The sequence below is a fragment of the Ahaetulla prasina genome, chromosome 1, assembly GCF_028640845.1.
Source record: "Ahaetulla prasina isolate Xishuangbanna chromosome 1, ASM2864084v1, whole genome shotgun sequence".
Lineage (NCBI taxonomy): Eukaryota > Metazoa > Chordata > Lepidosauria > Squamata > Colubridae > Ahaetulla > Ahaetulla prasina.
Genome location: NC_080539.1, coordinates 248,505,822 through 248,515,827, shown reverse-complemented (window position 1 = coordinate 248,515,827; position 10,006 = coordinate 248,505,822). Strand labels below are relative to the sequence as shown.

Here is a 10,006-nt window from a genome sequence, read left to right as displayed (position 1 = left end):
TGAAGATCATTTGACGACCGTCTCCAGGAGAGCTTTTTATCAGGTTCGCCTGATCCGCCAGTTGCGTCCCTTCCTGGACCGGGATGTCCTATGCACGGTCACTCATGCTCTCGTTACCTCTCGTCTGGACTATTGCAATGCTCTCTACATGGGGCTCCCCTTGAAGAGCACCCGGAGACTTCAGCTAGTCCAGAATGTGGCTGCGTGGGTTATTGAGGGAGCGGTTCGGAGCTCCCACATAACACCTATCCTGCGCAGACTGCACTGGCTACCTGTTGTTTTCCGGGTGCGCTTCAAGGTATTGGTTACCACCTTTAAAGCGCTCCATGGCTTAGGACCGGGTTATTTACGGGACCGTCTACTGCCGGTTTCTATCTCCCAGCATCCGGTGCGTTCCCACAGAGAGGGACTCCTCAGGGTGCCGTCAGCCAAACAGTGCCGACTGGCGGCCCCCAGGGGGAGGGCCTTCTCTGTGGGGGCTCCTACCCTGTGGAACGAGCTTCCCCTCGGGCTTCGACAACTACCTGACCTTAGGACCTTTCTCCGCGAACTTAAAACCTATTTATTTCGTATGGCTGGACTGGCCTGATTTTAAATTTTAAATTTTAATGGAATTTTGATGGGTTTTAAATTTTTGTAATTTTATGGGGTGTAAAGTTATTTTAAATTATTGGCAAATTTGAATCAGTTTTTTAAGGGTTGTTTTAATTATGATGTATTTCTGTCTGTATTTTATTTGCCTGTTCACCGCCCTGAGTCCTTCGGGAGAAGGGCGGTATACAAATTAAAACATTATTATTATTATTATTATTATTAGTATTCATCTTTAGATGGATTCAGATGAAGCCAGCCATGTGGCGCAATCATGTAATAAAATTTAGTTTAGAATGTTGATTCCCCATCACACTTTCAAATAATTCTATACATTCCCATATCCATTCGGAATTGGTCCACATTACGATCTCAGCCTAGCTCACTACCTAAGTAAGCAGATACAGATAGCAATAACAATAGCACTTAGACTTATGTACCACTTCACAGTGCTTTACATCCCTGTCTAAGCTGTTTACAGAGTTAGTATATTGCCCCCAGCAATCTGGATCCTCATTTTACTGACTTCAAAAGGATGGAAGGCTGAGTCAACCTTGAGCCTGGTGAGATTTGAACTGCCAAATTGCAGGCAGCTGGCAGGCAGCAGAAGTAACCTGCAATGCTGCACTCTAACCACTGTGCCACCATGGCTCATACAGTTTGACTGATGTTTATGCCGGAACAATTGCACATGCTGGTAACTAATGCATGTGCCCTGTTTGGCCATTTCTACATGGGTTAATATCATATCTACACTTCCAAACAAGGTCAGCCTCTTAAGATGTTCCTCAGAGCAGCCTTCTCCTTTCATACATCCTCTACAATTTCCAACTGTAGCATGGTTTTTATTATATCTTCCAGGATTTCAGCAAGCTTCTTATGGGAGACATTGTCCAAACCCATCCTTATGAGAAATAAGGTGTTGGAAGCTAATAGATTTGGAAGGGAAGGTTAACCTAACATTTATGTCTGTTGCAGTACAGTAATTGTTCATCTTTACTGTTCCTCCTTTTCATCTAAGAGCGATGAATCAGCTTATGTGTTTGGCCATCACACTGCTTCAGTATTCTTAAATTGGCTGCCACATTGACTGCTGGTTTTTGGTTATATAAACAGTCAAGCCAGAGCACTGTTTCATGGGAAAGTAGTGATGACAGGAGAAAGCAATGCTCAATAGTTGGAAGGATATCCACCCTCCATCAGTTATGCAACAGTGTGAAGAGCTTCCCTCTCTTTTCTATCTTTGGGCAAGCACTGCTGCACCACGGAAAGCCCCAATAAAGAATTATGGAGCTATTTGGACAGCATATACTAACGGAGATGTTTAATTTTACATTGTTTCCTCTTTTAAGTAACGGTGAAAACTTGCTCTTGTTGAGAATGTTTCCTGGGAATCACAGAGAAGGGTTTTGCCATTGCCTTCTTTCAGGCCACTTCCCAATCTAGCTGCAGCAGTGGTGGGATTCAAATAATTTAACAACCAGTTCTCTGCCCTAATGACCAGCTGGATAGGTGTGGCTCGGTGGTCATGTGACTGTGTGGGTGTGGCCAACTCAACATCACTCACGTCGATAGGCGCTTCGCCTTAGCTGGTACAATGTAATAAGGGTTAACCAGAGAGGCAGTTTCTGTAAGCAGGGCAATAAAGATTGGGCTAGAAACACCACCAGAATGTTTTCTTCCTGCCTTCCTTACAGGATTAGTGCTGTAAAGTGGAAAAAAATAAAATAAGTTTTCTTCCAACAACCAGTTCTCCAAACTGCTTAGAAAGTTAACAACCGGTTCTCCCGAATAGGTGCGAACTGGCTAAATCCCACCACTGAGCTTCAGCCTTGAGATTTCCTTTTCTTCCTCCAACCAGTAGGACTGGAAGAATCCCTAATGGAGTCCAATCCTGCTTGGCATTATTTATTTATTTATTTATTTATTTATTTATTTATTTATTTATTTATTTATTTATTTATTTATCTGCCTATTTTATACCAAACTCAGGTAATATAGAATAGAGTAGAATATAGAATATTCTATATTATAATAGAATAGAATAGAGTAGGAGTGGAGTGGAGTGGAATGGAGTGGAATAGAATAGAATAGAATAGAGTAGAATAGAATAGAATAGAATAGAATAGAATAGAATAGAATAGAATAGAATAGAATAGCTTTATTTGTCTCCGGGCAAATGGTCTCAGGATACATGCAAAACATCAGAGAAATAATAATACCAATTAGAGGAGGCAGTAAAGAAGATAAGGATAATAATGCTACAGCCATACAACATGGGTAAATGTACATAGACATACAATCATACAACATGGGTGAATGTACCCAGACATGTGAGAATTAGGTGTTCAGCAGAGTGATGGCAGGAGGGAAGAAACTGTCTTTGTGTCTAGGTGTTTTGGCATACAATACCCTTTAATGGTGTCCCAAAGGGAGGAGTTGAAACAGTTTTTATCCAGGATGTGAGGGATCTGTAGATAGTTTCTCAGCCCTCCGTATAACTTACACAACATACAGACCTTCTGAGGAAGGCAGGCTGGTTGCAATTTTTTTTCTGCAGTCCTAACTATCTGTTCATACCTGTCCTGTTTCATTGCTGTACCAAACCAGACAGTTATAGAAGTACAGATAACAGACTCAATAATTCCTCTGTAAAACGGTATTAAGAGCATCTGGGGCATTCCAAACTTCCTGAGCTGACTCAAGAAAAACTTACTTTGTTGTGCTTTTTAAACGATGGTTCTAATGTTAAGTGTCCATTTCAAATCCTGGAAGATTAAAGAACCCCAAAACTTGAAGGAGTCTACTGCTGATGCTGTGCCGTCAACTATAGTAAGAGATGATAAAATACAAGACCTCCTCCTCAAATCCACTCTCATCTCTGCATTAAGCACATTCAGCTCCAGATGGTTCCAGCTGCACCACAGGCCTAGTGGTTCAACCTGCCATCTTTATGCAAACTCATCCCCATCTTGAATGAAACCGAAGACTGTTGTATTATCTGCATTCATTGGTATATATAGAGAAGAGCGATGAAGAGAGCACCCAGCCTTGGGGGGTGGGGGTGGGCAGTACTAATTGCCTATGTATTAGATGTAATCTAAGTAAACTAAATCACTATCAATAATAAAACAACATTAAAACTTTATTAAAACTATTAAAACCATTCTTCTTGTGCCATATCCGTCATCAGATGTTGGCGATCCTATTTTTGTCAACAGCCGCACAAAAAAATGCTGTTTAGTTTTGCCTTTGGAAGGAGAGATAGATGTTCTTAGGAAAGGTGGTCCCATAGATAAGATGGCCCTGTGCCATATAGGGTTTAAAGATAATAATAGAGGTATTACATAGGTAAATTTAGGGGCATCCATCATTGCACAGGACGCTGCGTTCTGGATCAATTGTAGCTTCTGAGTAGTATTTAAGGGCAGCCCCATGTAGAGTGCATTGCAGTAATCCAAACAAGAAGAGACCAAGGCAACCATGAGCAAGACCTCCCAGTAGAGGAAAAGTGCAATTGGCATGTGTGGAAAGCCTCTTCCCCAGACAAGGTTGCCACAGCCCCTTGAGTAGCAGCCCTGAGTCTAAGGTGGACCTCTAAATTATGTATCAGCATAGCCTAGTCAAAGATGAAACATCACCTGGGCCAGATGTGGGGAAGGAGAGGCAAAAGCCCACAGCACTCATCTTGTCAAAGTTGAGTCAAAGTGTTGTGACCCAGGCTCAAGTAGGTAGTAATAAACTTAGTCCATGGAAAAACAAGCTTTATTTGAACAGCTGGGAATTACTTCATTCCTAGCGTTATTCAACTCAAAGTAAAACAAATGCCTCCCAACACAAATTCCTCAGTTATCTCACAAACCTTAGTCCAATTAGGCCAATTGCCAAAAGCCCTTCCTAGCAAATGTACAGAAGCCACAAAAACAAAGACATACACAAAGCAGAGGATGAAGCAGAAGACACAGCTAGAATGTTGTTTTCCGGCAAAGCTGAAACACAGGTGCTGGTCTGTTTCAAGGCTTATGGGAGGGGCCAATCATCTCTTGGCCCTACTCCAGAGTTGTCCTCTCTGCTTGAGCTGCTCTTGCCTTCTGGCAGCTCTTCTCATGTGTGCATTAGGAACAGGCTCCTCCTGTTCCTCTGCCTCACTACTATCAGTCACTGGAGGCTCTGGAGTCCGCACCTCGCTTCCCAATGGCCCTGCCCTCACTTCAGCCTCATCACTGTCCGACTCCATTGCCAGCTCCTTAGGCTGCTGACGGACCACAACACAAAGCAGGTTCCTGCCCAACCAGATTCTCACAGCTTCCAGGCACCCAGCCAGCACTGCCATAGCATCATTTGTCTGGCTAGGGATGGAGAGATATAACTGGGTATCATCAGATGTTACTGGACCCCATACTGGATGGTTTCGTGTAAAAGCGAAAAAGGAGAGGCCTTGCAGTGGCCTAGGGCTCAAACAGTCCTCTCCTCCCAGACAGCCTCAGAGAAGTCCAGAAGGGCCCAAAGGGTTGTTTCACCTCCATCCTGAACCCTCCACAGATCATTGACAAGTGTGACCAATGTTGTTTCAATGGTGTGCCCTGGCTTGAACCCAGGTGGGCAAGGGACAGAATAAGGCATTTACTGTTAAGTCAACCAATTTAAATATTAATAATTCAACTGTATAACGAGACAGAAATCTTTATTGGTTGATGTATTTTTATTTATTAAGTTGACACATTGTCAACTGCATTTGGACCCATGGCATTTGAAAAGACCAAAACATCTGTTAAGGGGAAGAAAATATTTGATTTGTATGTGAGCCAAAGAAGCTTCCTGGATGAGAAGCGAAACCTCTTCAAAGACAAAACCCAGAAAGTCCAGTTGCCTCTTGAAAAAGCACCTCTGTGACAACCATGACCTGGAGAATCTCATAGACATCTGTATGCGAACGTTTTGAGTGTCAGCTTTTCCTATTCATTTCTCCCCTTATTCTTTTCCTCTTGCACTCCCAAACTTTAAAAAAAGGCATACACAACTCTGAGGAGGCCATCAAACAAGGCCACCCTGGCAACTCTTTTAAGAAAAGAAGCTGCCACTGCTGCAATTTTTACCCACAAAGGAAACTACATCCCAACCAAGGCCATGCCAACAGGGGTTCATCCCAAACCCACTCAAGCCAATCGGTGAGAATTGGGAGACAGGATTCTAGGACCTCTTCAAGAACTTCTGGGGAGTTTCGTCGCTGGCGCCTTCGAACTTCCGAACGTTTCGCTCGGCCGGCTGCCCCACGTGACCTGCGCCTTGGCTAAAGTAAGTGTGTGTTTGTGTGTGTGTGTGTGAGAGAGAGAGGGGGGGGGATTCCCCGCTTCAGGGGGGAATCTTCTTGTTCTTCGAAGCGCAATTCGAGATGCTTAATTCCCGCTGCGCCGGCTCCTTTTTCCGCCTCTTCCTTCCCCCCACCCCCACCCCACCCGCCACTCGCGGCACCTCCTTTCCCCTCCGGTATGCGAGGAAGGCCGGCCTCTCTGGAAGAGCTAATGGTGCAGTTGACTTCAGGGCGGGGAGGAGGAGAAGGAGGAGCAGCCGCCGCGGATTAGAATGAAAACAGATCAGTCAATGGATTTGGGTTCCGGAGATCATCTGACTTGAGTTAACCAAACCCCAACTGGGTTTCAAAAGTTGGAAGAGAGAGAGACAGAGAGAGAAAGAAAGAGAGAGAGACGGATTTCTTTTCTCCTCCCCTTTGGTTCGCCCCTCTTTTCTTTTCTTTTCTTGTTTTTTTGAACTTTCCTCAATTGGCGGTGGGCGAAAACAGAACTCTCCCTCTCCTCCTCTCCGTCTGCCTTAATTCTCCCCCGAGCGTGCGTATATTGATGTCCTACGCAGGGATGATGGATGGCAGAAGGGCAGAAAGACGCCAGCAGCAGGGGCGCTCGACACTTTTTTAAACTCTCCCGCCCCCCTTTTCCCCCCCCTTTCCCCCCCGGCGATCATCAATGAGCCTCGGAGCGGGAGAAAGAAGGGGAAAGAATCCGCGCGAGGGTCGGGACTCGGGAAGGGCCGGCAGCAACAGCAGCAGCAACAGAGACTTCGCCTTTCTTTAAAAAAAAAAAGAAAGAAAGAAAAAAGAGGGGGCCCAGAGCGACGGAGCACAAAAAGAGGAAGCCGGGCCAGTGAACCCCACTCGCTCTTCCGCGCCCCCTGAAGTGGACGATGGGGAGCTGGGCTCGCCGCCCTGCTCTGGAGCCGGAACAGCCGCTGGCCGCGTGAAAACTTCTCTTTAGGGGTAAAGTCGCTGTTCCCGCAGAGCCGATCGTGACTTTTGTTTGCTGAGGGGGAGGGTTGCGTGTGTGTGTGTCCCCGCCTCAGCGTTGGGGCATTTCTCCTGGGGAGGGGCTGGGTCGGGGGACGCGGCTTCCTGAGCTGAGAGATTCCTCGGCTCCTTCCGAGAGATCGTGGACAGGGGAGAATCACACGCGTTTTCCCGCCTCCTCCTCTTCTCGGGTGGGTGTGACGGCCCGTAGGGGAAAGAAAAAAAAAGTTGGGGCAGGACGCCCCCCACCCCCCCACCGCGCAAGGAGAGGTTGCAGAGAGGAGACTAAAGAAGCGGCTCCAAAAACTTAGCGGCAGCGCCTGGCTGCCCCGCTGCAGCCGAAAAAGAGCGAGCTAGCCGGGGGCGAATGGGACAGAAGAGGGGAAGGGAAGTGGGGACTGGAGGGGAGGTGAACTGGCTAGGCCCGATCCTGCCGTAATGTGAAGCCGAGCGAAGGGAGAAAGAAGCCCATCTCCCGTCCCGCCGGCCTTCTGCAGCGGAGTGGGCTGTGGTGGGGGAACAGAGGTCTCCGCGCTTTCTGTCCTCTTCGCGGGCAGGTCGCCTGGAAACGGCCTCAGGTAGAGAGTCTGCTGGTCCATTATGGGACCAGAGAGAGGCTCGATTCGGCTCCGTCTGCTCCCCTCTCTCCACGTTTGCCCAATGTTGTAAGGATTCAGCGGATTGGGGTGCGGATGGGGGTCGTCCCGTACTTTGTCTGCCAAGCATCTTCGGGGTCGCCCCCGGGACTATATTTTCCGAATACTTTGTTTGGACCGAGTTGCAGGATGTGTGTGCGCCCCTTGTGTGAGTATGTGCCGCCGCTGCTGCTGCTAGGGATGATGCTTCTGTGAAGTGCGTGCGGCGATCTAAGGCGGCAACCTCGTGGCGCTGTGATGTAACAACCTGACAGTCACTCCTTTTGCAACGCAAGGTTTATTTTTGTATCTTTCCAGAGACAGGGGGAACGTGGCCGAAGTTCCTGTAGGCTTATTCCCTGGGTGTGTGGGTTGGGGAGAGGGAGGGAGAGAGACAGAGGGAGAGGGACAGAGAGAGTGGGAGAGACAGAGAGACAGAGGGAGAGGGAGAGAGAGGGAGAGGGAGAGAGAGAGAGAGAGACCTCTGGGTACGAGTTAACTCCGCGCACTCGCCTCCCAGCCGCGATGTTTTCTTACCCACCCACCCCTCCACCCTTCTCCACCATCCCATCCTTCCCCGGTCCCCGAAGCTATCTTTCAGCAAGTATATTTGCGAAGGAATTTCAACCATCCACCTCTGCAACTTGATCCGCGTGTGTCGGGGAGCGGCGTGGAGCGAACTGGGCGCCAATCCTATTAAGGGTTTGAAGAGCAAAGGGGGGATTCATTCTCTCTCTCTCTCTCCCTCCCTCCCTCCCTCCCCCCCGGGGCTGAAAACAATTGCAAAGAGAAGGAACTCAACTCGTCAGGGTGCCCTTCTCAACCGCAAAACACACCCGCCACTCGATTGCTGTCATTTGCTGGGGTTTCCCTGTTAGAAGTATCCAATCCCGGCGGAACTGCACACTTTTTGCCTCCAAGGGTTGCTCGAGGCGCTGTTAGGCTTGGGCTTTATTTAACTAGAAGTGCGCCGAGATTGGAAACTCTTAGCGGTCAGCACCCGCAAAAGAATACGATGAATAATAGCCAGGGGCCTCTTGTACCTTTTCTTCTCTAGGGAGCCGAGGTTTGGAGGCAGCTGTGGGCTTGTAAAGTTGTGTGTGTGGAGAGAGGTGCTGAGAAGTCTTGGGCTGGTTTAAACCGGGAACATCTGGCAACATAAGAGTTTAGTTTCTCATTAAATTTTATCTCATCTACACATGTGGCTTGCAACAAAACAAGTTTTTCACACCATTGGTCACCTTTCATCATAAAGGCCACAGAACTAACTGTGTTGGACAAAATTACATAAGGGGAGAAAATAAAAACAAGCTAAGTTTTAAGAAGTGGGAAAGATTCTTTTGCATTTGAATGGGAAGTCTAACTTTCTCTAGGTATATATACCGACAGTATTCTGATAAACTACACTGCCCTTTATCATTGATTTTATGTAAGTTTGCTCATCAGTAAGTCCAATATTTTTCCCCAAATGAGCATTTCTTTCTAACAAATGTAAGAGACAGCAACCTGGTAACAATTCAGAATGTATCTAACATAATAAAACTGAGTTTAGGTGTACCCTTGGCAGTACACTCATTACAGAATAGAGAAATGAATAGCATAGATTGAAATCTATGAGGTTTCGTCTTTTAAATCCTTAATACACTTACAGATAGTTTACGTTGGTTTCTTTTATTTTATATAGTTTCTAAAATACTGGGTACACTTTTGCAGTTCATGTACTATTTGACTGCTGCCAATAAAAAGCAATTGTAAAAATTACTTTTTTTATGCAATTGGGTCTCAGGGGATTGCCAAGAATTCAAAAGTAAACGTTTCTCTTGCCTGCTGCATAAAATAGCATTTAAACAAATATTGTATTGGCATGTCCCTTGGACCCTGTGCCAAAAGGATAGAGTAAATAAACGCTAAAATCCAAAATATACAGAAAGGGGAAAAACTGATTTCTTGCAAAGCTGCATGGATTTCATCTATTTGTTCTAGCTCCCTTAGATTTAAGTGAATCCTTTTTTGTGATTTTCTGTGTACCAGGCTGAAGGTAAAGCAAATTTACTTGTGTGTGTGTGTGTACACGAAGCAAATCAAATTACTTTCCTTCACTTGGAAAATAATTTTTTACTGATATCGGAGGTTTTCCTAGCTGCAAATCTTCATTGTACATAGTTCGCACACCAGTGTCTCCTCTGTGTTTGTGTGTGTGGTTTTTAAAATTTGCTTGAAGTGATTTCCATTTTGCCCCGTGTGCTTTAGGAAGTGGTGACAACATTTGCCTTTGACTTGCCCTCAAAATAAATGACAGCTACAGTATATAATATCTCATCAGGTATGGTCTTTTCTATCATGCTTGTCTCTCAAGGAAATTACTTTCAGTGGAACTTTTTGTGGGACAATTAAACATAAGGCAACTTTCCAAAAATCTTGCCAAGAAAATTGCAGAGTCTATAATCTTTCTAAAGGCTTTAGATAGGCTGCCCATAATTTT

At 45.9% G+C, this 10,006-nt stretch overlaps 1 protein-coding gene across 2 annotated transcripts in view; it reads left to right on the top strand.

The window, feature by feature from the left end:
* The first annotated feature begins 6,202 nt into the window (after window positions 1–6,202).
* GLI2 (GLI family zinc finger 2) overlaps window positions 6,203–10,006 on the top strand; it is a 308,719-nt gene continuing 304,915 nt past the window's right edge. The window contains exon 1 of one of the 2 annotated variants that reach the window (XM_058195532.1): window positions 6,203–6,862. The gene's annotated coding sequence lies outside the window, so the exon portion shown is untranslated. The remainder of the gene's footprint in view (window positions 6,863–10,006) is intronic. The other variant, XM_058195522.1, reaches the window with a different exon arrangement.